Below are 27,586 nucleotides of genomic sequence, written 5' to 3' on the forward strand. Positions count from 1 at the left end.
TACTACAATAAAATTGTGAGATAATTAACAAAGTTTCAAAAAGTTTCTTCCTATTATTCAAGTAGAATATATTTTCAGAGAAATATAAAACACAGAAAATGTTAAAAGATAAAATTACTGTATTTTAGATAGAACGAAAGAAATACCTACAATATAGTACATATCACGTGGATCAGTTTCCCAGGGCTGTTGTAACAAAGTACTACAACCTGGTTGGCTTAACCAACACAAATTTATTATCTCAGAGTTCTGAGGCTAGAAGTGCAAGTCAAGGTATTGGTTGAACCATGCTCTCTCTGAAATCTATAGAGAAGAAGGCTTCGTTGTCTTTTCTAGCTTCTGGTGTTTTCTGGAGATTCTTAACATCACTCTCCTCTCTGCCTCCATCCTCACTCTGCAATCTTCTCCCAGTGTATCTTTCCTATTGCTACAAAGACACCAGTTGTATTGTATTAAGGGTTCACTCCAGAATGACTTGATTCTTAACTAATTACACCTGCAATGACTCTAGTTCCAAAGATGATCACAGCCTAAGGTACAGGGCTTAGGACATCAATATATCTTTTTGAGGGGACACATTGAACCCATTCATGTAATTTAGAAAACACAGTTGCTGTTTCTGCATATGCTTATGCTATTTCCCTAATCTTGGAAGCCTTTTACTCTTTCTTCATATTTTCCCTCCTTCTTCTCCAAAGGCTAAATCAGTGCAGCTTCCCCCATGAATAATGACTACAGTCTCTATTCATCAAGTGCCTATGAAAAATTGGAAACACTGGTTATGGAGCACTAAACAAGGATTAGAACTTCAGCCTATGGAGCTATTTTCTTCTGAATTCCCATTGCATTCGTTGTTATTACAATTTACATTTTCCTATATTTTTAGTTATTTTTTAGTCATACATCTTGTCTTGCAAATTAGATTGTAAATTCTACAATGGCAAAGACTGGGTTTACTTTTTTCATATCTGCCAATGCATAGTTGAATGAAATGTGTGATGATTCCACACAGGAGTAAATGAATGAAGAAATGGATGAAAGAAGTTTCCCACACTCGACTGCACCTTAAGATCTCTATGAGTTCTTGCTTCTCAAGGGCTTGGCTTCTCCAGGAATCGCTTCTATCCGATTTCATTTTCCATCTCTCCCTCCCTCTTGTCTCGTTCTTATTCACATTCAAACACGTTTAAAGATCTTCCATCTTTAAAATATTTCACTTGACCCTATATATCTACCTCCTAGATCTGTTGCTTTGCTCCTCTCCACAGTCAAGCAAAAACAGGTTATTTTGACTTCCATATTTGCCATTTATTCTTTAAAATGAAAATTATTTTATATACTATGTAAACTTGCAAAAAGGTAATAACTATAGAAGACCACAAGCTTCATGTCATAATCTGCTTGCTTTGATTTTTCTGCATTATATTATATATTTATTTTTACATTTTTTTATCTCCCAACTGAATATATACTTCATAAATTCAGGGCTTTGCTTGTCTTGTTTATCATTATACAAAGAGAAGCAAGCTTGACATAACAAATATTTATTGAATAAATAAATGAATAAAAATTTCCCTCCTAGACTATAAACTGAATGAGGGAAGGGACCATAGTTTTATTCACCAACACATATCCAGTACTGAGCACATAGGAGTAGACTGACAAATAGTTATCAAATAAATGAGCACCTATTCAACATTCATTGAGAATATTTAGCATATATCGTAATACTGCCCACTTTTAAATACTGACATAAATAATAATGCTATAATAGATGAATTAAGCAATCTTTGCTTTCTAGAAAGAAAATCATCTAAACATACTAGATTCTTGAAGATTATAAAAGTCCCTCTTGAATTAAAAAATAAAAAGAGTTAAAGGGCCTTTGTAGGGAATCAAGGGAATATATTTGTTTCTTGTTTGGCTTTTAAGATGTCTAAAATTCTATTCTATAAATTATGAAGAAGAGGTTTATCCACTTTAAGGGCTTTTAAACTGTGGAACATTTTACTATCTCTATATAAATAAAGGTATTAACAGAGTTAAAATTTGTAGTTGCTTTTAAAAGCAAGGCGGCCTCCAATTTCACAGACAGTATATAGACAAGCTCATATCGTAAGGTGTTAAACTTTACCACTGATGGTCAAATCTCATGTGTAATAAACTTGCCTGTATAGTCTCTGGGCTCCTTATCTTTAACTGTGCCTTGAGGTATTGGTCACAGCTGGCATGCTATCCTTCAGGGATCCAATCTAGAATGATAAATGAAAGGAAATAGGACATGATAAACACCCAAGAAAAATCAAGTCCACCAGTACTGCTGTTATAAGAAAATAACTACAGGCTTCCTAATTGTTTTACAACTTCAGGACACCTGCCAATTATAATTAAAGAATCAAAGACTAAATATTCCATAAATCTTAATAAAGAACCATGGAAAACGGAAGTCAGCAGGAAATATAAGTTGCAGCCTTTCCCAGGAGTTCAATGAAATCTCTGTGTCTGGGCCACTTAATATTATGTACAAACCATAAATCCATAATAAGTATATTACCTAGTGTAAAAGGCAATATCTCTTTGTCAACACATATTTTAATTCATGTTGTCAGAGACACACTATATTTTAGGATGAATTATTATCAGATAATAAATTTTTTTTCTAATTTCCTATTACTATGCCAACCAGCATGGTTTCCTGTAAAACTTATTCTTTGGAAAAAAGTATTTCTCTGATAGCTTATATTTCTAAGGAAGGAAAGAAAGAAGGGAAAGGACTTGTATCATTATAGTCTACTTTGCATACTAATTTTCTTGTTATTTTTGTGATAAATTCATGTTTTATGACCATACCTCTGTTAATTCCATAAACTTTATTGACTCTTCCCAGACCCTCCAACAATAAGCAGCCATTAATATGTCTTGGCAAGGGATTCAGATCATTCCTCCACCTGTAGAACTCACCAGATTTTCACTCTGTGACATATGAGTGGCAGTTGTCTTGATTTAAGGTGAGATAATAGAGGGTCATGCAAAGAATGTGGCACCAGGAAGCAGACAGATCTGACTTGCATTCCTGGTTCTGCCTAAACTTGAACAAATAAAGAAACGTGTCCTGCTCAAATATTCTTCATATCCAAGGCCTTCGCATTTGCTATCCTTCTGCTTCTAATATCTTTATTCTTAGATCTTTACATCAACCAGTATCTTCTTTGACTTTTTTTTTTTTTTTTTTTTTTGAGACAGAATCTTACTCTGTTGCCCTGGCTGGAATGCAGTGGCACAATCACAGCTCATTGCAGCCTCCAAGTCCTGGACTCAAGCCATCCTCCTGCCTCTGCCTCCCAAGTAGCTGGGACTACAGGCACACACCACCATGGCCAGCTGATCATCCAATATCTTCTTAAGACTCCTCTCTTTGAGAGACTTTCCAGTACCTTGTATACCCTCTACAAAGCCTCTTGTCCTCTCCACCACTATCCCAAGTAACTCTCTATCCCATTATTTTGTTTCTTACTATCTGGAATTACTTTATTAATTTGTTTGTTATATCGCTGCTCATCATCCCCCACTATTATGAAAACCAGTGGTTCTCAACTAGGGACAATTTGGTCTGCCACGGGACATTTGGCAATGTCTGTAGACATTTTTTGATTATTACAACTTGGGTGGGGTGCTACCAGCATCTAGAGGGTATAGGTCAGGGATGCTGTTATTATGCACCCTAAAAATGCATGAGATAGTCCCCACGACAAAGAATTATCTGTCCTAAAATGCCAGTAGTGTTAAGGTTGAGAAATCCTGATGTAAACACATAAGAACAACGCATTAGATTTAAGTTCTTAAATCATCAAGGGTAGAACATTGCCCAGTATACAGGGTAGCCTCTTGAAAATATCTATTGAAGAAATTTAAATCATAAGGAATTTGGGAGAAGTCAGCAGGATGGGACCACAAAGCTACTAGCAGAGCTCTATAAATGTGAGTTTCCACCCTCTCTTGTATTCCCACATTGCATTCTTAGTGGACACATCTAGCACATGTGTTCCTAACAGTAACCTGCCTGGATTCCTCATTTACTTTCTGCTTGAACCTCCAGTTATGCTTCAAACTCAGGCAACTATAAATGCACATGGATAGTCTGATACAAGTTCCTACTTTTTGATCCCACTTTTGTTTTTATGACTAATAGTAGCAAGCACATTCTTCCTGATTCAAGCAGTGTGTAAATCACAGGTAGTTTGTATCATCCTTGATAGTTACAATAGCTCCTTTCACCATTATATGCCATCATCATTCCTAAATATTTTTTTCTAAGGGCAATACAGAAATACACCATGGTATAGAAATTTATCTATATCAGATTCTGAAAATGTATAAGATGACGTCTGCATTTATGGATCCTATTCCTGCAATCTACCCTCCTTCCATAATCAGCTGTCAATTTATTGAATCCAATTAGGTATTTATCTTTGCTGACATTTATATTGGCCATGTAGATTAATACTAGGTGTGACTTCGGTATAATAAATCAGCAAATTATTTTCAATTTAACCTATTATCTGCTGCCACTAGAAACTGCCTCAGAAAAAATGTAAAACACCAGCAATTCATTATATATCTAATGTAACAGTTTAGATAATAAGGGTCAACTGAGTTAAAATGCACATACCTATACACTCCTATTATTGTATAATGAAATAACTTATACTATTAATGCAAATTTTGGTACATATTTAGCAGGGAAAAATATCACATTTTTGTGCAGCACAATAGATTTTTGGAATTCTGTCTTAAATTATCTGTAATTAATACATGTTTCTGTCTTTGTTCCTAATTGTTTCTCAATAAATAAAACACATTAAATAATGTTTAAGTCTGGATATTTTTTATATTTAGATATTCTATAACCTATAGCCTTACATTTTTACCTTTAATTAATTAAACTATTATATATAACATGTTTCGTGGTAGAACAGTTATTCAAGGTATGACAATAAAATTATGGTTCTGAGTGATTTTAACAGCCATACCAGAACTGGAACAGAAAGTTCTTATATACTTCAAAGATCTTATCTTACTAAGCCATCCATTTTTTCCACTGCAGTTGTTATTTAACACTATTTTTGATTGACTATTATAGTCCTTGGCATAGTCACACACACATCCTCAGTTGATTTTTGCCAATACATTAGATTTTAGAATATCTGAAGGCATTTAATATTTGTGTTGCTTCAAAAGTAAAAGCTAAGCATGGGTATATAATAAATATTAATAATTAAACAGATTTTCCTACATGTCTCAAAAAATTGTTCTAAGGAGTTTGCAAGAGGACTTCCAAAAATTTATGACGTTACTGGCATAGTCTCCCGAAGTGACTTCTTATAAGTGCAAATACCATTTAGAAAAGAAAGTTTTGGTAGTTTTTCTTGAAAAAGACTTTTAATAAATATCTATGAAATAGCTCTTATAAACAATATAACTGTAGTAGACAAGTAAAGTTTTAAAAAATGAAAAAGACTTTCCAAGGAGCTTAGTAGCAAATAGGCAGAAATATTCACAAATATAAGACATGAGTAAATAACAGAGAGCAGAGGCAGTTTGAACTAAATATGACATGTGTGGCTTTTTTTTTTTGTTTTGGCCAATAGTATAGTAGATGGTAGAAAGTCATACTCTAGGCTTCCTGCTTTGTAAATAATTCAGCTTCATAAAGAATAATCTTAATGATATATATGAAATATTTTAGTTCTATAGATACGACGTTAATGGAGAAACACAAGTGTAGTTAAAAAACGTGCTACAAGTTGCATAGACTATACAAATATTACTAGTTTTTTTATTTTGGGGTGGTAAAATTTTGAGGTCCTAATATCAATGACAGAATGGGCATCCTTACAGTATACAGGTGAACACTATAAACCCTTCCATTGAATATCAACCACACAAACAGACCTTTGCCTTTTCCTTAATTTGTGTCAGGAAAATATATTATCATCATTGTGACTTTTGCTTACACGAAAGCTAAATTGTAAAATTTACCCTTGGTTTACTCAAAATGGACATTTTTTTTTCAGGACACAACATTGGTAATATTTTATACCTGAGGTGATTTTTAATTAAATGAAGACTACTATGACAGAGTCTAAAAGAAAGTCAGTGTAGTTACATGGACACACAAATTAAGCAGTCGAAGATCATGGCTGTGAGTGTTTTCAAAGGCCAAGAGCACTGTTCAGTGACCAAAGAGGAAAGTGGGCGGATTAGAGAGAAAAGTCTGTGTGAAGATGAAGCAGCTTGAATAAATTTGAACTATAACAGCCTGGCAATATATGTTTCTCAATTTTATAAAGCACACCAAGGAATAAAAAAAGAGAGAAGTGTCAGTGATTCTTTGGTTCTATATGGTCACCATAGCCTCCTGCCATATCCCATCCAGGATGAGCTAATGAGCCCAGAGCTCATGAGATTACACAGTAAATTGAGCGATAGCTGCTTAACTCAGTAGAAAAGAGCACTTTTATTACATGATATCACCAGGCTTTTATGGTGAGCTTTATGAGATCTCACATGGTGATTTACAATTACTCTGTGTCACCAGTGTGGCACTACTGTTGCCTTGTTTTGGCTATTAAAGTAACTGCCTCCTGAGCCAATTTGCAAACGAGACAATTCACAAAGCGGCAGTGCTTTGTACTGTAAAAATAGATGCTAGAGATAATTGGGCAAGGTGGTGTCATGTCACTTGTGTGCAGTTCATTAATTAACTGCTTGAAACTGCTATAAAATAATAGCCATGTCATCAGGATGAAAGTACAAGAGTGCAAAGGAATAAAACTTCGTAAGTAAGAAGGCAGACAGAAGTAGCTATTACGAAGAAAACTCAAATGTTTCCTTCCCTTTTAGTACCCATTCTTATTTCCCTGTAGTTACAAACCTGCACTTCAACTTTTCTTATTATTACTTGTGAGTGTTTATTGCATGCTAGATGATGCATGCAATTTATGTTCCCCTCCAATCTGTGAAAGCTGATGGATTGTTTGCTACAAGATCTCAGGGATCATTGCCACAGACAGAACAATATCCAGTGATTTTCTTCCCACAATTTAGAAACTAGGTTCATATTAAAGACATTCATGAACATGTCACTAATGGGATTTCTCATTTCAGCAACAACCAGATCTTTAGCAGGTCCAGCTGCAGGTCAAGAAATAAACCTCTGTGGGGCAAAATACTTTGCCAATAGTAAAGGTCTATGGAAATATAATGCCACATTTTAAAACCTGTATTAGTAGGCCTACTATTATTTCATAACCAAACTGGTTAATTGGCAACTGTTTCAAGAGAAAGCATCAGAACCATAAGTCAAGGTGTGGTTAGTGAAAGTATTAGAAGAGTAACTCTGTGTATACCACAACAATAATTTTCTTTTCTGCCTGTTGGTCACCAACTCCACAGTGACCTTAAACCTCAAGTTGTAAGATAGACTTAACATTTGGAAAAGTAGATTTGGGGAAAGTTGGCTGAAGAAGCCTCTGGATAAAAAAATGCAATACCATTAGATACTACACATAGCCTAGAAAAATACAAACGCGAGTAAAGATATTAAGTTTATTTCTCTAGGAAGATTCCCTCTCTATGGCAATAATGAAAAAACTGGGTCACCTCACAATGGTAATTTTCTCAGAGTTATAGTACACTTGAGTCAATTTGATCTCCTTTTAGCTGAACACTTAGCTAAGGAGGGCAGTGCTAAAAGAGGCAACCCATCATCCTTATCACTGTGTGTAAGGGAGAAGGTGCCTACAGAACGGCCTCCAAGGTCCTGTCAGTGATTGTTCAAGGGCTTAGGCTGATGAAATATTTTCTGTCAGGGCTTATTCCACACATGACATTTCTCATATTTGATCTGTTAATAGTTATTGCCCACTATGCTGGTTTCAAAGGTCAGATTCATAAAAAGGTTATATCTATACCAATTGAGCCCTTCTTTAGGAACTTTGTTCAAATATGTGTTGTAAGCCATGGTGAGAAGTCTCTGATCCTTCCCAGGAGCACACAGATGTGATGGCCCATTCCCAAAGGATCATTTGTTTCCTTGTACTTTGATGAAGACAGCATATTTTTCTAGAAATACTGATAGTTAAAAAATTTCTTTAACTTTGGATGATTTTCTTTTATATGTATTTCCATATATCCTTATTAAATATAATGAGAAATGCTACAACTATATTATCAAGGAATTGTAGCATCATTGGTAGATATTTGCTATAGGTATTATATTAATCTGAAATCATATATTTTCTAACAATAAAAACCAAACTAAGTTTGCAAGAGGAAACTTTGTAAGTCCAGAAAACAAGAACAGGTAGAGTAATCAAACTGCAGAGAGGACATGGATACAACTGGAGTCAAGGAATTGAACCCCACCAAGACCTTCTCATATCCTAAGTATTTGCCTTATGTTTTCTTAAGTCAGGCCATCTTCCTCAATATAGTCTTTTTTTTCCTCATTGGAAAAGAAAAAACTCTCTCCTTTCTAGCCTTAAAAAACTGTAAAGACTCTGATAGGTCCAACTTGAGTCTGTCATTCCTTGACCAATGAACCAGGGGATCAAGACAATGTATGAGTGTGGCTCATCTTGAACCAAATGGCTGGATTTGGGTGAGAGGTGACAGCAGTTTCCAAAAGAAGCTGGGGGGAGGACAGGGAGAGAAGGAGCAGGAAGAAGAAACAGGAGCCTGTTTCCATAAGAAGAGAAAAAGCTACTAACCAAGTAATTTTGTCAAAAATTTCACTGGAAACAATACCTAAAAGTCAAAACACTATTCCAAAAAATGAAATATATTTCATACCTTCTCCTAAAATCTGTATCTTTCATAAACAAACAAGTAAACATGGGAGATACTACCAAACCAAATATGTATATATGTTGATTTTTACATCTATACAACCAGGACTGAAAATGCCCTTGATCTTGTAGAGTTTATTTTCTGAAGGAGATATTCATAAAATAAACCAATAACTTAAAATTATATGATAGCAACAGCATGAAGAAAAATACAAAAGGGAAGGGGTGGGCAAGCAGGGATGATGGAGTTATTTGCTGTTTTATGTAGGATAGTCCGAGAAGACTTCTAAAGGTGCCTTTAAATTGAGACCTGGGGGGAACGAATGAGTCTTGCACATATCTCAGAGAAGAGTCAAATATTCTCGAACATAACATTTACTGTAACAAAGTTGGATTTGAGACTGATACGATGAATAATGAGAAATCACTAACGTAAGAGTCACTTTACCTTTGAGAAGTTTTGAAATCTTGTGTAAGTATTTTATTCTGGGTCTCAGTTTTCCCATCTGCAAAGTAAATACATTGTTCTGCTTTCCCAAAAACCTTAAGATCCTTGATTTGATGAAATCATTTCCCTGGTACCTACTTCAGATATAGCTACCAAGCAGTTTCTATGTAAGCCCAAATTGTCTCATCTCTTGCCTGGACTGCCTAAGTATCTTCCTAACTTACGTCCTTGTTTCTTTCCATTCCGCCTATACATACTACTATTAAGACTAAGTCAGGTTGTATCCTCTGCTCAAAGCCTCTAGTGGCTTGCATTTTACTCCAGTGAGTGAAAACCCAGTTTCCTCAAGACCTTCATGAGCCAAGACATAATACCTCTCTGTTAGGGACTGAATTGTGTTCTCCCAAAATTCATATATTGAAGTCCTGCTCCCCACTACCTCAGAATGTGACTGTATTTGGAGACAGGGCCTTTAAAAGGGTAATCAAATTAAAATGGGATTGTTAAGGTGGGTGTTAATCCAATAGGACTGGTGTTCTTATCAGAAGAGGAAATGAGGACACAGACAATACAGACTGGGGGACCAGGTGAGGATACAGTGACAAAGTGGCCATCTGTAAGCCAGGGCAAGAAGCCTCAGAAGAAACTAGACCTGCCAACATCTTGATCTTAAAGTTCTAACCACCAGAACTGTGAAAAAATAACTTTCTATTGTTTACCACCTAGTCTGTGGTATTTTGTTATGGCAGCCCTAGTATACTCTCTAATGCTACTTCCTACTAAGACCCTCTTGCTAGTCTTGAACACATCAGACATGTTCCCACCTCCAAGCCTTTGCACTGCTTATTTCCTCTGCCTTAAGTATTCTGTCCTCACTCCCTTACTTTCTTCAAGTCTTACTCAAATGTCTTTTGTTCATGTAGCCCTCCCTGACCACCTCCATTAAAAATGCATCCTTTTCCCCCACCACACTTGCAATCCCATTTACCTTGTTCCATTTCTCCCTATAGAACCTTATAAATTCTAATATGTAACTGATTCATTTTTATGTTATCGTGTATGGCCTATCTCTCTCCACTAGAAAGCAAACTCTGTGAGGGTAGGGATGGTCACCTACGTGGCCCACTGACATCCCTTTATAGCCCAGACCCATGCCTGGCACATAACAGATGTTATGCAATATTTGTTAAATGGATGAAGTGGAAATAATAAACTAGACAGTATTTTAATGATTACTTAGTCCAATTCCTTTTTATTAAAGTCAAAATTATATTTAATTCACTTTAGCTAATAAAATATGTAGTAATTATTTCTAGAGAGTTAACATTGAGGCACTTGTAATAAATATTACTTTTTGTCCACTGAAAATTAATATCTAAAATATGCTATTTTCTTATTTGTCAGCAACCCATAGACTATGACTTTGCGTTCCATTTTTATTAGTTAGGGTATGATAAATATGATAACAAATATCCCTTAATTTTCATTTAACCTAAGACTACCAAGGATTTTGATGTTGGTTTTTAGTTGCTCACTTCATAGTAAGCAGTGAATGTAGCTTGAGGGCAAAGAGTCTGTGGGCTTCCAGGGCCCTAGTCTCATCCAGCTAGTGGATCTACCATTCACTAAATCCTAAAGACAAGGAAAGAAGAGTGTAGAGAACTTGAAGGAGGATTTCAGGCTAAGAACTGGAAGTGACATATATAGCGTTCAGTTACATTCCATTGGCCACAAGTAGTTATCTGGCTTCACCTGCATGAAATGCAATTGTAAAAAGTGTCAAGGTGGCACAGATATTGGCCAGCACTTGTCTCTTGTTAATGCTAAACATTTTCTGTCACAGGAAGGACCAAGACAAAGCCATTACACTGGTGCTGCTTGCAAATAACAAAGAGAACATCACAGCTTTGATTTATATGACAGCTTGAATTGCTAGAGATCAAAAATAGAAAACCTAGGAGGTTTTCTTAATCTCTTAATTTTGTTGTTTTGATTCAGCCTTATTTTTAAATGTAAACAAACCACCATAATATTAAATATATTTATCTATATAGAGTATAACATGAATAGACTATAAACATAAACCATTTGATATATGTTCACCACTATTTTTACCGAACTTTTCCCCATGAGTGCAAATACTTAAGTGTTCATTGTACATCACAAAGCTTTTGAGAGCACAAAGGACAATTTGAAACATGAATCTTAATAGATACTACCCCCAAATTAGTTCTTGGACTGAGGGGAGAAAACCATGAACTGACACCTAACTTCTTCATCTTGAGTACCTTTCTAATAATAATAAATTGTACAAAATTATAGAATTAATTAAGTTTGTTTACTAAAATTAGTAATTTCCAGGCTTAAAATTATGCACAGCAGTGTACCAAGGAGTTAAAGAAATTTTTTAAATTAAAACTTGGTTTCTGATTGGTTTCCCTGATCATCACCTAAATACACATCTGGGAAGGACACCAATCGGATATCAGACTGAGGTGTGGGGTGGGGGAGGGGATGGGGGTATGCCTACACAATGAGTGCATTGCGCACCGTTTGGGGAATGGTAACGCTTGAAAGTGCTGACTAGGGAAGTGGGGGGTGGGGAAGGGAGGGATAGATACCTACATGATGGGTGCAACGCGCACTATCTGGGGAACAGACACGCCTGGAGCTTTGACTTGGGGGGAAAGGTGGTACATGGGCAACATATGTAACCTGCAATTCTGTAGCCCCCCATAACAATAAGATGAAATAAAAAAAAAAAAAAAAACTTGGTTTCTGGAGTTCAATATCTTACAGTCTATATGAGTTGAAAATACATGATATTTTAAGTTTTTGATGGAAAAAACATGAGTTTGAGAGCCAGAGCTAGTGTTGAGTGCTATTGCTAACACTTCTATTTATGTGAGTTTGGCAAATCACTTAACCCTGTAAAACTTAGTTTCCTCATCTGTGAAACAGAGAATAATAATTCTTACCTTGGAGGGATGTTGTATATTTTAGAATTAATTATGAGAGCAACTGGCTCAATTCTTGTCCCATATTAGCCCCTGAATACACTATAGCAATTCTTATTTCTCTTTATGGTAATAAATTTTAAGGGCCAAAATAAGTTGGAGATAATAACTGCAATGAAAGTTAAGAGATATGGGAAATAAAACATAAGCTGAAATAATGGGAAAGGAAGTTTTGAGGGTGCTTGAGCTGAACTTTAAATTATTGGTAGTCTTTGGATGGAAAAGGCAAAAACAGTGGATTTCATTTTGGAAGTGAATATGGGCTGTTCAGAGAATAAATGGAGCAACTTGACTAAAGAAACAGACATTGACACATTCAGGGCATATATGTGGTTAGCTTACTATGAGGCTCTTACATATTCTTAAAGATGAATATCAAAATTGTCAATGTTCAAATTTATGAAAGTATGATTTAATAAAAATGTTCAACAAATATTAGGGGAAATATTTTATAAAACTATTACTTAAACATTTGTGTTAATAAAAGTCAAATGGAATGTGATAGCCATTTATAGGCTAGTATTATAAGAACATTTGAATAATGGTTTAATTTCTTATGTATTGCCCTTCTGTGTTAACTTTTGTAATTTGCACAGTATTTAAAATTAAATAGTGAAGTGGGATATATCAAATTCTTATTTAAAACATCATAATAGGAAAAAATTTAGAATCCCTTCATATTTTATAATAGCTATTACAGGTAAAGATTATTGATTGTAGTCATGTAAATTTTCATTTATGATGCTTCATTGATCCTAAAACAGAGAGAAGACAAATATGAAAATGGACAGATTGAATAGGTTGTAACTTCCCGTTTCATGACTTTAAAGAGATAACCTGACTTTAAGGAGGCGAAAAATGCATGTAAAATACATTTTGTTTTCTATGAAGTTGTACTTCAGAAAATATTCCGATTAAAATAAACAAACAAAAAAAATAAGTAAGCCTATAAATTTGTTCTTATACCTTGTTCCAGGGTAGCTATGTGGCCATGGACAAACTACAAAGGTATTTTGTTAAAAAATAATAACAACAATAACAACATATTTTTAACATCTATATCAGTGATTATGAAACAGTATTTCAAAACTATCCTTCAAGGAGGCAGCTCATTTTGATTCCTAACTGAAAGAGTAGAGTTCAAATCCAGATAACCTGCATGCTCAAATCATTCATTTACTCTCTCCTCTGGGCTACGCCAAGGCCAATCAGAGGCTCAGACTAAGACAATTCATATGTGACATGCCCTTGGTATATCACACGCACACAAGAACACACAGTGTGAAGTAATTTAAAGTCTTATATTCTAGGACATGTGAAATAATTTTCTAACTCAAGGGTATTAAAAATTTGGTAGGTAACAAAACAAACAAGCCTAAAGTTTAGTTTTAGTTTTAGTTTTAGTTTTTTGACTTCACTAACATGACCACGCCATCCCATATGGTATTTCATTTGAGCCAAAATTTCAGTCCCTGCTTGATTTTTTTTAAATGTTTTAGAAAATTAACTTCAGCCAAATAATTACTATTGAGGAAACAGCATACTTACATACATTTGTGACATATGAATTAATGTAAAAAACGGATATTTTATTTACAACCATGTTTTCATATAGAAATCAGTGGGTCAAAAATAGTGAATATTGAGTTTACCCTAGACCCATAGTCCATGAATATTTTATCTGTTAGTAGAAATAACATCAAAATAAAGCAAAAGTACACCAAAAATGGGTCTCGTACAGCAGTGCACCAAAGCAATTATGATACCACAACTGTAGACTTGAATAAAATGGAAAGCTAAATTTGATTATTTCTTCTTCTTCTTCTTCTCCTTCTTCTCCTTCTCCATCTTCTTTGTCTTCCTCTTCTGATTATTTTTGTCTTAGTAAATATATTTAATACATTGTTAAGCATTGCTCGCTGGGGAAATAAATCTTCAATTAAATGGACTGTCATTTCTTCATCTCTCTAGAATATGATACTGTTTATACGTTAAATGGAAAATGAAAGGAGGACATTAAAGTACAAATTTCTTGTTTGGCAAAAGAAGGAAAAAGTAAGTACAGAAGGGAATAAAGGCTGGAGGAAGGAAAGAGGAAAGAAAGAAGAAAGGAGAAAAAGAGGATGAAGAGAGGGAGGGACAAGAGCTAATTCCCTTAATTTTGTTTGCATGGGAGGTTGATCATTGTCTCAAACAATGTACCTAAAGAAGCAGAGGCAACTAAAGTGGTAACTCTTGGGTTTTAAATTTCCAGAAAAATAATAGTTGGATAATTCTTGATTTCTTCTTTAAAGAAATATGCCTGATCTTTAAATTTTACTGGACAATGCTCTTAAATTCTGGCCTAATAAAACACCTGACCTAAAAAGTTCTATCTTTTGGCTGGAGAAGGAATGGCAGGTGAGCCGAGTGGAGCAGAAAGTTACAATGATTTCCAAGCCAAATAAAGATAGCTTAGTCATTATACTGAAGTCTGTTTGTTTTTGAAGTCCAGTACTGGATTCTTCCCCTTTTCCTATGATTAAATCTACTGCATTCTAAAAAACTTGTCTCGATTCCTCCTTCATATCCTCTTCTCCAACACACATTCAACCTTTTACCAATGAACAACTTAAACCTCACCATCTCAACTCCACCGTCATTGCTGCCTGAATTCTTGATAATCTATGAATTGAACTCCTTATCTTTTTCCTAAGTCCTCCAATCCACCTTCCGTACTGTTTTCTGGATCTTCAAACTATTAATGTTACTCAGTTAATTTTTTTTAATGACAATCCCCTCACTATCTGTAAGATAAAATTCACATCTATTGACACAACATTTAAGGATCATAAACCTGTCTCACTAATGCAACAAATATTGTTACATGCTCTCTGTAAGCAAGAAACGTTGTTAGATTCTGTGATTATAAAGATGAAAAGACAAGTACTGCTTAAATTACACAACCAAATGAAGGAACAGAAACGGAAATAATCAACATTAACTGAGATTATTTCTTACATAAACCTTAATAGCAATGAAGAAAAAACAGCTGCAAGTTATAGCCCAAATAAATACTTTCTCTCTTTCAAAGTGATCATTATATTTTCATGCGTTCATTCAATAAATATTTATTGAGTTCTTACTATGTGCCAAGTACTGAGTTACGGAATGGGAAATATATTCAATAAATGTTTGATGAATGAATAAAGGAGTGAATGAATTCTAGCTTAACTCTAAACACTTTCACATTGCATTGATGAATCCATGAGGAGTTTCCAGAAGGCTGTGTTGCCACCATGATACATCACTAGATTCCCCTTCAAGACTGACAGACATACTCCTCCAGCTTCATGTACTGCTTTTAGGCAGACAACTCTCAGCTGCGAGCCTTTTGGGTATTACCTTGCGAGCGAGAGTTGCCTCACCCAAAGTGATGCCCTCTTTACAAGGCAGTCCATATCCAATGACTGTGGATAACCAGTGGATATTGCAGTCCATATCAGTGTGAGGAGATAAAAGGCTCAGTCTCCTTTCTCCAGTTGAATGCACATCTTAGCTTCAGAGTTCACCATGCAGTCAGTTGAGGCCTTTATTGAGACTCTACTGTAGTCCTGCTCTCTCTCTGCCCAGTTTTGCTTCCTTCCCTGTCCTTCCACAGGTGGTGATAACAAGAACACACCCTAACAAACTTCCTGCACACCAATTTTTAACTCAAGATCTGCTTCCCAGGGAAACCTACCTGTGACATAGGCACACCTATTTTTTCCCCTCATTTACCAATTATGAGTTTATCATTCAACATGTACTTCAAATATAGCAATGAGTTCACGAAACTCTGAGTTGGCCCAAAATAATATGATTCTCAATGGGCTAAACAAAGGAATTATAAAAGTTTTATTAACACTTATTGAGGGTTGTCTTTATACATATTTTTCAAATTTAACTATGTAGACTAGGACAACATAGCTAATATTCATTGTAGTATACCAAAGTAGTCAATGAGATTTTAACAAGTGAGGTCATAGAGTCATAATCGTTTACGTCTTCCTTTGTAGTCAGATAATTCATTGGCTACTACATTTTATTAAGAAAATATAAATCTCTGCAAATATAGCAATTTAAATATAAACTTCTAATTGAATTTAAAAATATATGCAAATAATTTTTACTTGAAATTATAAAGGCTACTATAAATTCACAATTATTGAAATATTCAGAAAGCAGAGATGAATCAATATAGATATGTTTATGTGTTTTGTTTACTAATATGCATGCAGAACCATATAAAATGACTGCAGTAATATTCACTTATTTTGAAGTATCTTGCCTTTTTGAAAATAATATGCAGTATTGAAAATTATGGTAGGTAATATAACACTGCAAACTAAAAAAGATCACAAGAAACTCTAAAGAAATTATAGCATGCGTATGCTGTTTTTTTCTAAAATATTACTACAGTTCTTCCCACTTTTATATGTATAAAATTATATGAATTTACATTAATATAATTTAGATTTACAGTTTAAACCTTCACCAATAAGGACCCTCATAAATTTAATTACTGCTGCTACATTCTTACTTACACAAATCCACATGCTGTGTTTATTATACCAGAATAGAAAAGCAAATCTCTGTTTTTCAGAATTATTTCTTTTCCTTTGGTCAAAGGATTAACAAAATTTAAAAATAAAGTTAAAATTTACTTCCTCTGGAGTACCTAAAAGTTTCATTTTCAAGTTGCTTTAATATACTCTAAAATGTAATTTTTATCACATTTTAAGAAAGAAAAAAATCACCTTGAGGCAGTTACCTATTAGTATTCCTCCTTACCTAAGTGGATTACAGACTTTAAAACTAAACCTGAACACATCTTAAAAAGGTGCCCAAGCTTAACTATCTTGTCCTGTAAATATGAAGGCACTTTGACAATAATTGGATCTCCCTAATACCCATATGGATTCAAATATTCCAGAAAGGAAATGGATTGTAAATTTTGGCAACTGAACTTAACCATACTTCCATATGTATGCTTTACCAACCACAGGATTTGGAATTTGAACTGTTGTTACAAACCATATTTGCTAATTAGAAGTGTCTTCATTTTTTACCTTCACAAGTTAAGTTTCACGAAGCCCAATGTTCGCCTCGCTGATCTCAAATTCCCATTTGGCAGGCACTGTAAAAACTAACTCCCAAAGAGCTGTCATATGCCCAGAGTCTCCAACTTGGCACAGCTACTAGCTTTGACCTCAGGGAATTTTCCTGTGTGAATCTTCCTGTGGTTTACCTCTGAGAGTTCTCTCTAAATTGAAAGGGAGCAAAAGAGATGGGGAAAAACAACAACTCAACAAGCCAGGTTTATTTTAAGTGGTACACAAAAACAATTCTCTTGCAGGACCAAACTGCTACAACATGGTCTCAGTTAATTACTCTTCACAAAGTTATTCAGGAAGAGCAAGGCCAATTAGCTTAACACTTAAAAGGTGTGCTAACAGCACAACACACATTCATCAGAATTAACACCCACAAATGTTCCTATAGACATCGCATCAATCAAAGTGTAAAAACTATGGATCTTGGGTGATCGTAGCCCTGATTATGCTCACATGCCATATACCAGTATAGGATCTGATCATTTTCTGTTTATATTATGGCCACCATGGGAATTCTGTCTAACCTGTCTCTTTATAAACAGGCCAGGGTGACTGAACTAGAAATAAAGGACATCTAAAATTCAAGATTTACCTAGCATAGACTATTGATTATGTGTTTATGGATGCCAGATGGATCTCTGTATTGAATTGTGTAATATGATTTTTCCATGAATTTTTCTGTAATATTTTCAGTTATTGCTGAATTTGTAGTATTTTCTGTTTTCACTGTGAGTGGTGGAGAGCTGGAATCTGACAACTAAGCTCCCTGCTTCAAGTCCAAGCTCTATCATCTACTAATTAACTTTGGAAAACTGAATTAATCATTTATGTGAACAATTGCCTATATGTCCTCAGATATATTTCCTACTCTGCTCTTATTCTACTTTTCTATTGAAGGGAACTGCATTTTTCAGGCTCCTCTATTTTCTGGCTTCTAAGTAAGTGCAGCCAGTGGAAGAAACTGTAGAAAACTAGAGGACAGAATGAGGGAAAAAGATGGCATTTCTCTGCCTTCCTCTCTGCTTCATTTAGAGTCTCTGGCAGATTCCTCTTTGGACAGCCACTAACTCACTGGGCACCTACAGGGTAGACCCACTGTGGTTCTGCCTTCTGCAAGATGGCCCCGGAGCCAGACTTTGTACCTGTAGAATTGAACATGGCTCTTAGTTCTCTCATTATTTATGTAATTAATTTCCCATGTTAAATTCCCTCTTTTTGCAAAGTGTCTAGAGTTTTCTATGTCCCTGATCGGACACTGACAGTTACACCTACACATCCCTGCTTCCCTTCCTCATCTGTAAAATGGAGTTACTTACAATACTGAACATACAGGATAATTTTGAAGATTAATAAATGCAACTGTTCTCAAGCTTCAAGGTGCATCAGAATCATCTTGAGAGCCAGTTACAGTGCAGATTTTAAAGCCTCACTCTAGAAGTTTCTGATATGAAGTGGGGCCCAAGAATTTGCATTTCTAACAAGTTCTCAGGTGATTTGGGTGCTGCTGGTCCACAGACTGTACTTTGAGAACCATTCATTTTAAGTATTTTATAAAGTTCTAAGAATTAATGCTCACTGTCATCCTGCAATTTTATTTTGTTCTTCCTAATTACAGATGTAGCCAGAATTTGAAGAAATTCTCAAATTCAGAATAGACAAATAAATCTGAATATAATGAGGAATTTATGTTTAAATGTGTTTGTGTCATTTTATGTAGGATTGAATCACTTTTCCAAACATTTTCTTATGAATATGGTGATCATATATATTTCTCTATATATGTAGCTAGATAGATGTGTGTTTGTGTGTGTACATATACATTTTCCTTTAACTTACTGAATATGATTTGTAAAATACCTATGCTTAATAGAGTACTTCTGGTGAAATTGAGACAGGCGTTTTGGTTATATCTAAGCAGTAACTTTTTTTCCTATTAAGGAGAGTATAACTGAATGCAAAGAAGAAGAATAAAGAGAACTAGGAGGAAGGGGAGGAGGAGGAAGAGAAAGAAAATAGAGGGAGGGAGGAGGAGAAGGGAATGTTATTTTATGTGTGACCTATTTAATATATAAACTATCCTATCATTTCAAAAGACTTCTTAATATATTAGTAACAAATGCTACACAATTCACCACTGTATAGATATGCTGAAGTAGATTATCCAAGCTTTGGAAGCTAAGCATATTGGAATCCAGTTTCAAACAGGAAACAGCTGTCTTAACCTTTATTGCTGTAAATACAGAAAGTGCTTTGACAAAGATTGGATCTCCTTTTACCCATATAGTTAATCAAATAAAATGGATTGAAATGGGGAAACATAAAAAGATGTATCTCTATATACACTTATGTCTATATTTATATGTGTCTATCTACATCTTTAGAATTCAAAAGAGGAATTAAGATACGTGAGAGACAATCTCATTATAGATTTCTTCTAGATTTGGGGGATTTTCTCCAATCCCAATCTTTACAACTGACTCACCTATAACTAACATGACAGAAAGTCTTTTAACCCAAATTTTACTTCAAATAAGCTTTTACCTAAAATTTTACCTAAAGCCGTTTTTCCTAAAATCAAAATTTTGTTCAAAAGAGTCTGTATGTTTTTAATAGAAATGACTCCTCTCTAATTTATGCTCTCATATTTCATTGATTTATATAATAAAGTACAAAAAGCATAAACAGCTTTAGAAACAAACATAGCTGACCCCTATCACTCATACAACCCAACTGGAAGGAGCCCAGTGGTATGGATTTGCTAGATACAGTGTAGCCACTAGCGTTTGGTGGCTGTATTAGTTTTCTATTGCTGTGTAACAAATCACCACATATTTAGCAGATCAGCATACACTTATTATGGATTCATAGGTCAGGAGTCCAGCACAGGTTAACTGGGTCTTCCACTCAGCATCATACAAAGCCTAAATCAAGAGATTGGCCACGTACATTCCCATCTAGAGTCTCCACAAGGGAACGATTAGATTCCATGCTCATTGGGTGCCGGCAGAACTTTACTGTAAGACTGAGTCCACTGTTTTCCTATTAGCTGTCGGCAAGGCGCTGCTCTCAACTCCTAGAAGCCACAGTTGACCCCTTGTCTCCTGGCTGCCTCCATAGGCAATTCACAATATCACTCCTTGCTTCTTCAAAGTCAGCAGAAATTTCTCCTGTCAGGAAGGTCCACATCCTTGCAAGGGCTCACCTGATTAGGTCAGGCCTACCCAGGGTAATCTCTGTTTTGATTAAAGTCAACTGATAATGAGGCCTCAATTACATCTACAAAACCACTTCCCTGTTATCATACATCATAACCTAGTTACTGGAGTGAAATCCACCATAGAAGTAGCCCCACCCATATAGAAGGGGAAGGGGTTATACAGTACATGTGTACCAGGGGCTCAGAATCTTGAGGGTCATCTCAATTCTGCCTACCACAGTTTCTGTGAACATGACTTAGTTTGATCTGAAAACCTATTACAGATTGTTAATTAATCTAACAAGTGGGATAATGAAAGTGGTTAAGACAGTTTGCATTCTAGTTATATTTAGAAGGTATTGTTGACTTCTTATGGAGCGCTGATAGCCATATTAATAACTATTCATGATAGTTATCCAGGACTCCAAAAAAATTCCCACAGAGATCATATTTTAATGTTGATATGTTATTTAAAAGATTGTGAAAAAGCTGAAGTCACAATTTCAAAGATGAAGTAAAATGCCAATTTAGGCAAATATAAGTTTTGGCCAGTAAACATAGACATTAAAAGGAGGAATTTGCCTCCAATTATTTAGCTATTTATTTATTATTTAATTATTTATATGTCTATTTACTATTACTTTTCCTTTGCATAGGAAAATTATAGAATGCTCTGAGCCAAGGCTAGAAATCTTTTAATGCCCTCCATACTGAGATCTCAAGAGTTATAATCACACTGATAGCCGCAGACCACAATTAAATCCGAAGAATCTTCTTCAAAGGAAAGTAAATGACAGAGTCTCCAATTCAAGTAACGAGTTTGAAAAATTAACAGAATCTCTCTCTCTCTCTTTTTCTTTTCTCTCTCTCCTCCCTTTCTCTCTCTGATCTCATGATTCTCACTAGGTAAGGTAACTTTCATCCAAGTCTTCCTTGCCACACCCAATCTATGACTTGTTTCATGATGACCATAATTTTTTGTCCTACAGGGACTTGCATCTATAATTTATGGAGTGATCCTCCCAAATCTCTGGAGATAAATGAATCAAAGCACCTACAGATCTCAGACATAATGGAAACCTATGAAATGTGTGAGACAGAGAGACCTGGCTTCAAATTTCAGTATGACTAATTTAATTGACCTTAAACAATTTAGTTGATGTTTCTGAATTTTGAAGCAAAGAAAATTAGATCTAACATTAATATATATTAAGTACCTATCAAATAATGAAATAATCAAATACAATGTATTACTATTTTTCATCAACTAACTTTAATGGAGCTTGTTTCTTCATAAAAGTTCATCTTAAAAGAAACAGTTATTATTTTTTCCTATATTTTGAAATATTTACCAGAGTGTGTTTCATGGATCACTGGGCCCATAAGATGGTTCTGGGGAAAAAAGAAAAACAACAGTAAACGTAGGAGGAAACTCTGTATACTCAATAGTGGTAGAAAAGTCACAATGAACATTATTAAAATAAAGACTCTATGTCCCATATAAAGGAAAAATTTTAATATTTTTCTAAAGCTTGCTGGAATCCCATGGGACAAGCTCAGGGAAAAGTTGTTTTAAAACTTTAAAAACTTAAAGCCTAATAGAGAAAGATCACTCATGATCTTCTCACCAGAACTAAGAAGAGAGATATAATGATACCAGTGAGAAGAAAGAGTGTCACTACAGTGAAAAACAAAAGGAAGAAGTATTTTTGATTTGATTGCATGGTAACAAACTATTATTCTTACTACTATTCGGCAATACTAATACCACAAATGACACTAGAGGAATATATTAGTGAAGAAAAATAAATTGTGATCACCATTATCTAAACTAGGTGATACATTGCAACATGTTATGGCCCAATCCTACTGGAGAAAATGTCTAGAGAACCTGGCACTGTGGAGTAAACAGGGGAGGGCAAAGTTTTCCACCTCCAGCAGTAAACTTAAGGAGAGAATCATAAAGATCTTTTGACTGCATTACCATCATCCTCTACAGAACAGTGAATCTTAATTGCTGATGAGAAGTCTAGCAGGAAAAAATAGGAAAATAAAACAGCAGTTACATGACAGAAAAGTAAAGCCAGTAAACACTTTCAGAGTGGTCAGAGGAGGTTGAAGGATAATATTAAGAAAAAAGTAGAACTTTTTATGATGTCCAGAGCTGTCCCACAGGACACACAAAAAATCAACGTGGAGGCCGGGCGCGGTGGCTCACGCCTGTAATCCCAGCACTCTGGGAGGCCAAGGTGGGCGGATCATTTGAGCTCAGGAGTTCGAGACCAGCCTGAGCAAGAGCGAGACCCCATCTCTACTAAAAATAGAAAGAAATTATATAGACAGCTAAAAATATATATAGAAAAAATTAGCCGGGCATGGTGGCACATGTCTGTAGTCCCAGCTACTTGGGAGGCTGAGACAGGAGGATCCTTTGAGCCCAGGAGTTTGAGGTTGCTGTGAGCTAGGCTGACGCCACAGCACTCACTCTAGCCTGGGCAACAGAGTGAGACTCTGTCTCAAAAAAAAAAAAAAAAAAAAAAAAATCAACATGGCAGTCTACAACTGCTTGAGATAAACATTACACATGAATGTAGAAATTTAGAACAAAAAGAACTGACAACTTATTTGAGATTAAATTTAATTCATAGCATTATCCTTGTCATAACCTACCCCAGAAAAAATGACTGGACACCCCTTCTCTCTTCATTCACACTTTGGGCTTCTTGTTACCTGATGTAAGTAACAAGGTAAAATAAAAATAGCAATAAGTGATAATCACCAGAGTGATCTTATAGAACTCCTTATCTCTACAGAGCCACAGCTTGCCATCTGATAAATGGGTATTAAAGATCTCTGTTAAGCACTTTGTAAACTCAACTGTACAAAACATGAGGCCTTATTAAAAGTTTGACATAGTTAGGTGTTTAGCTTAATCAGTCCTACCCACTGATTTGGTATTCGTTAGAACATGGCTTACATTTTCAATCAAACCAATCCGCTGCTACTCCTGGGACAAGATATATTGGATAGATTATTGCCCACAATGACATAGAATGCAGGTTGATTGTTTGAAGAAACTGAGCTTTAGAGAGATGAAGAATCTTTCCCAAGTGGGTGGTTTGTCTAGTGCATGATGACTTGAAGCTTAGGTCTTCTGATGATGTAGCTTATGTTCTTTCACTGTACTACTGTGCCTAACGAGGGGTCACTCCTGATAAACACAAATATGTTCAGTGCAGTCTCTCGGGCAACATGTTATGGAAGAGATATGTTAGTATGTTAGTGCAGACCTGAAGGAAATGGAAATGAAACTGAGCCTGCAAGGATGGATGTGCCATAGACAAGAGGAAAGACGATATTTCCCGAAATGGATAGACCTTTAACAGGGGAATGTTTTTTAGAGATTATCTTCACAGGATATGTCTTGAAGAATAATCAAAACTCATGTTAGAGAATTAGGAGAATTAATAATAATGATAGCCTTTTTTAATGAGCCCTTACTTTATGTAAAGTGTCATATATGTATTATTTCATTTATCATCTCAATAACCCTGTGAGGGAGGAACTATATATTCTAATCTTACCAATAAGGAAGCTGAGACTCAGAGAGGCTCAAGGTCATACTGGGAGAGAATTTTTAGAAACAAATACAAAACACTACTGTGTGCTTGAAGCTGTTGTAAGCTGTTTACAGATGCTAATTGAACCCTTGTAGCAAGGTTGTAAGGTAAGTATTATTATCTCCAATTTACAGAGACATTCCAGGCAGGTGGCAGAGCAGAGCCCAGTGCCTGACCACTATGCTACGCTGCCTGGAAGCAGTGGAGCTGGAATTCAGACTTGCCTCAGCCTGGGCCCAGTGCAGATGCCCTGAAGAACTCAGCTTTTTTCCCCTCAGCTTCAAATATTTTTATATCCAACGAAATCTAGTCAAAGAAGTATGAAAGCAACTAATTTAGATGATGTATGATTGAAACACTGACAGGCAAACAACAAAATATTTTTGTGACACCATGTGAAACAGAAATGAATTAAACAATCACAAATGGACTCCATCTAGTCTACCACTTTGGTCTTTGTGCTAAAATAGTAGTAACAGTAATGATAAACCATTACTGTATGTTTAAAGTAGAACTCTCACCATTTTCCAGATAAGGAAACTGAGATAAGGGAGAATAAGTAATTTGCCAATCCCATAGATTTAGGTTTAAATCTAGTAGGTTTGGCTCCAAAAACCACATCCCTAATCCCTAACTTAGATCACAATGATCACAAGCCCCCTGGGCATTTAGACTCCTTATCTCTATGCATCAAAACCCTAAAAGCAGCCTGTGCCTCCTCTCATCCAAGTACTTTCCTGTAATTTTAATTTTTAATTAAACTTTCCTTTAATGAATGTTTTTTCCTGCAAATGAATCCCCATGATTTTTTTTTTTAAATTCAAAGTACACAAAACACCTCAACCAGCAGGAAAAAAATAATGTTATATATAATGTGAATGAAACTGTGAGCATTTTCTGGTTTGGAATTGAACTTCCAGAAAACAATCATTAAGAAAGCAATATATCGCAATTCCAGTATTGACTAGCACAGTATTACGTCTTTTCTGGGTCCTAGCAGGATGTAGAATCATGGTCCTTTTGCAACAGGATATATTTTTTCAAGTGTTAGCCAGGCCACTGGTATTAATTATTTATGTATGTATTTTTTTCTAGTGTAATTTTTCTGGGGCATTTAAAAAAATTTCTGTGTACAGATATTGACCAAAACTAATGCTGCTAAAGATTATAAGATTCTAAGAACAAAGAAAAAGTTATAATTAATTGAGATTTGTTAAAGGTAAAGTGAAAATTCTCCATTTCTACTGAAGCCTCCTCTTTTTGGGGTTTGAATATATGTTGTTTTGAACATTCAGTAAATTCAGCTTTCATTTTAGGTCTAACAATAGCCTTTGACACTGAACAAAGAATTTAACAAACTCCTTACAAAATAAGTTTGGTTTGTTTTTTTTTTTTTAATATAAAAATACAATAGCCCAACAACACAAGACTGGGTGAGCTGTCAATAGACAGGAATGAGTCACTCCTCCCCCTTGGCTCCTGGGATTTAAACCCAGTAGACGCCCCCAGTATCAGTACTGCTGCCCTGCAGTCAGGTTCCACCCCTGTCCTGGTGTGGAATAAGATGTCTTAATATATGAAAAAGTCGCCTCCTTCCACTAACATGTCTTCTTAATTGATAATGTGTCTTACACGGCATAAATTATCAGTGCTTATCACGAATTCCTAGCCTAGAAAGAAAAATTAACAAGTCTTTCATTTCGTTTCATCAAATTGCATCTTGATGGATCCAGGCAGTGTGGGTAAAGTAATTTTCATTATCTGATCACCAGCACATTTATTTTTATTAAAAACAAACAAATTGATAGTCCAGCGTGTCACATATTTATTTCCAGAGCTGAGGTCCCGCGCACGTTGCGAGACCCCGTGCACGGCCGTGTGGCGATGCAGGCGGAGGCTGCGTTCTGTCAGCAAGGCAGTCTCTCCAGCTCCTGTTGCTGTGACTTTAAAGCACGGCCCTTGCGAAGCATTCTGACACCGTGAATTTGAAGTCTCCTTGTACTGTGACTGCCAGAAAGTTTAAAATGTTAAATAATCTCTCAAACTTGCCCTAGAAACTCAAGTTGGCTTATTAAAGTTTTTTCCCCCTGTTTGAAAACCTTCTTTGTTTCGCTAACGGCAGGTCTCCTGTGTTTTGTAATGTTGTTATTGAACAAGTTTAATGATTTGCTGAGGACCTCATCTAGAGGCATTACCAAGCAGCTCGAGATTAGAAACGTATGGTGGTGGAGGCTCTCCTAGAATAAATGAAAATATTTTATTCAGCTACCGAGAAGGGTCTCCAGAGATCAAATTAGAAGCTAGCTGTGAAGGGAGATGTTTAGGCATGCTCTAGAATTATTTATCAGCATTTTCTGCTTGTGTGAGAATAAGCAGACATTAAGTTTAAATTAAACAAAAGGGGAAAGAAAACAAGTTTTTTCAGTAATTTGACTGCTAATGATATTTCTGAATTATTCTCAACTTAATAGTTTAAGTAATTTGCAATGATAATAATTGTTCTTGCTAAAGCTCCAATAGTGTCGATTTTTTTTTCCCTTTTTGCCAAGATTAACCCCCTTTAAAACCTTTAATGGACGTGTAATTGCAAATTTATTGTGGGCTTTGTTAATTTTTAAATTTGTTTTCTTCTTGACATTTCTTTTAATTTAATTTAATTTTATTACATTCATCAACAATTTGAGAAACTAACTTAAAAGTCCATTAAAAAGGAATAAGTGTTCTTTATGTTGCACTTGTTTGTCTTTATTTATAATGAGGCTGAGCTTGTAGATAGAATAAAGGCAGCTTAATTATTACTTTCAACATTAACGTGCTTTTCTCATGTAGTCATTCAAAATAAGTATACTTTTAGGGTTTGTTTGGAAAGAAGTAAACTGTTAATATGGGGTTACAATTGTCCCTGAAATAATTAAATAAAAGACCAGACCATATCCCAAATTAATACACAAGTCTGTATTTTAAATAACATCTAGAGGGTAAAGTCATGCTAAAAGCCATTACTTTGTTCTTAAAGGCACGCTGCATGTTACCGCAAATAATTGGTAACTGAAAATATTTTTGTGTGAAATACAGCAGGCTAATAAACTAGAAACTAAAATTCTAAGTGTTATAGCTGCTTTTCATATTGAGGAAATGTAAATATATAACTCGACATTTTGTCAGCCAGTAAATCATCTTTCTCTCGTCCTGAAGTAAGTCATAATATTAATCATGCACAGAGAAAAGACCAAGACTACTAAAACTTTCCTTGACACTCACTGTTTCAAAGGTGAACTCCTTGATGGAAACGATATTGTTCCTAGAGACTCATGTTACATA

Source organism: Eulemur rufifrons, chromosome 8, assembly GCF_041146395.1.
Source record: "Eulemur rufifrons isolate Redbay chromosome 8, OSU_ERuf_1, whole genome shotgun sequence".
Taxonomy (NCBI): domain Eukaryota; kingdom Metazoa; phylum Chordata; class Mammalia; order Primates; family Lemuridae; genus Eulemur; species Eulemur rufifrons.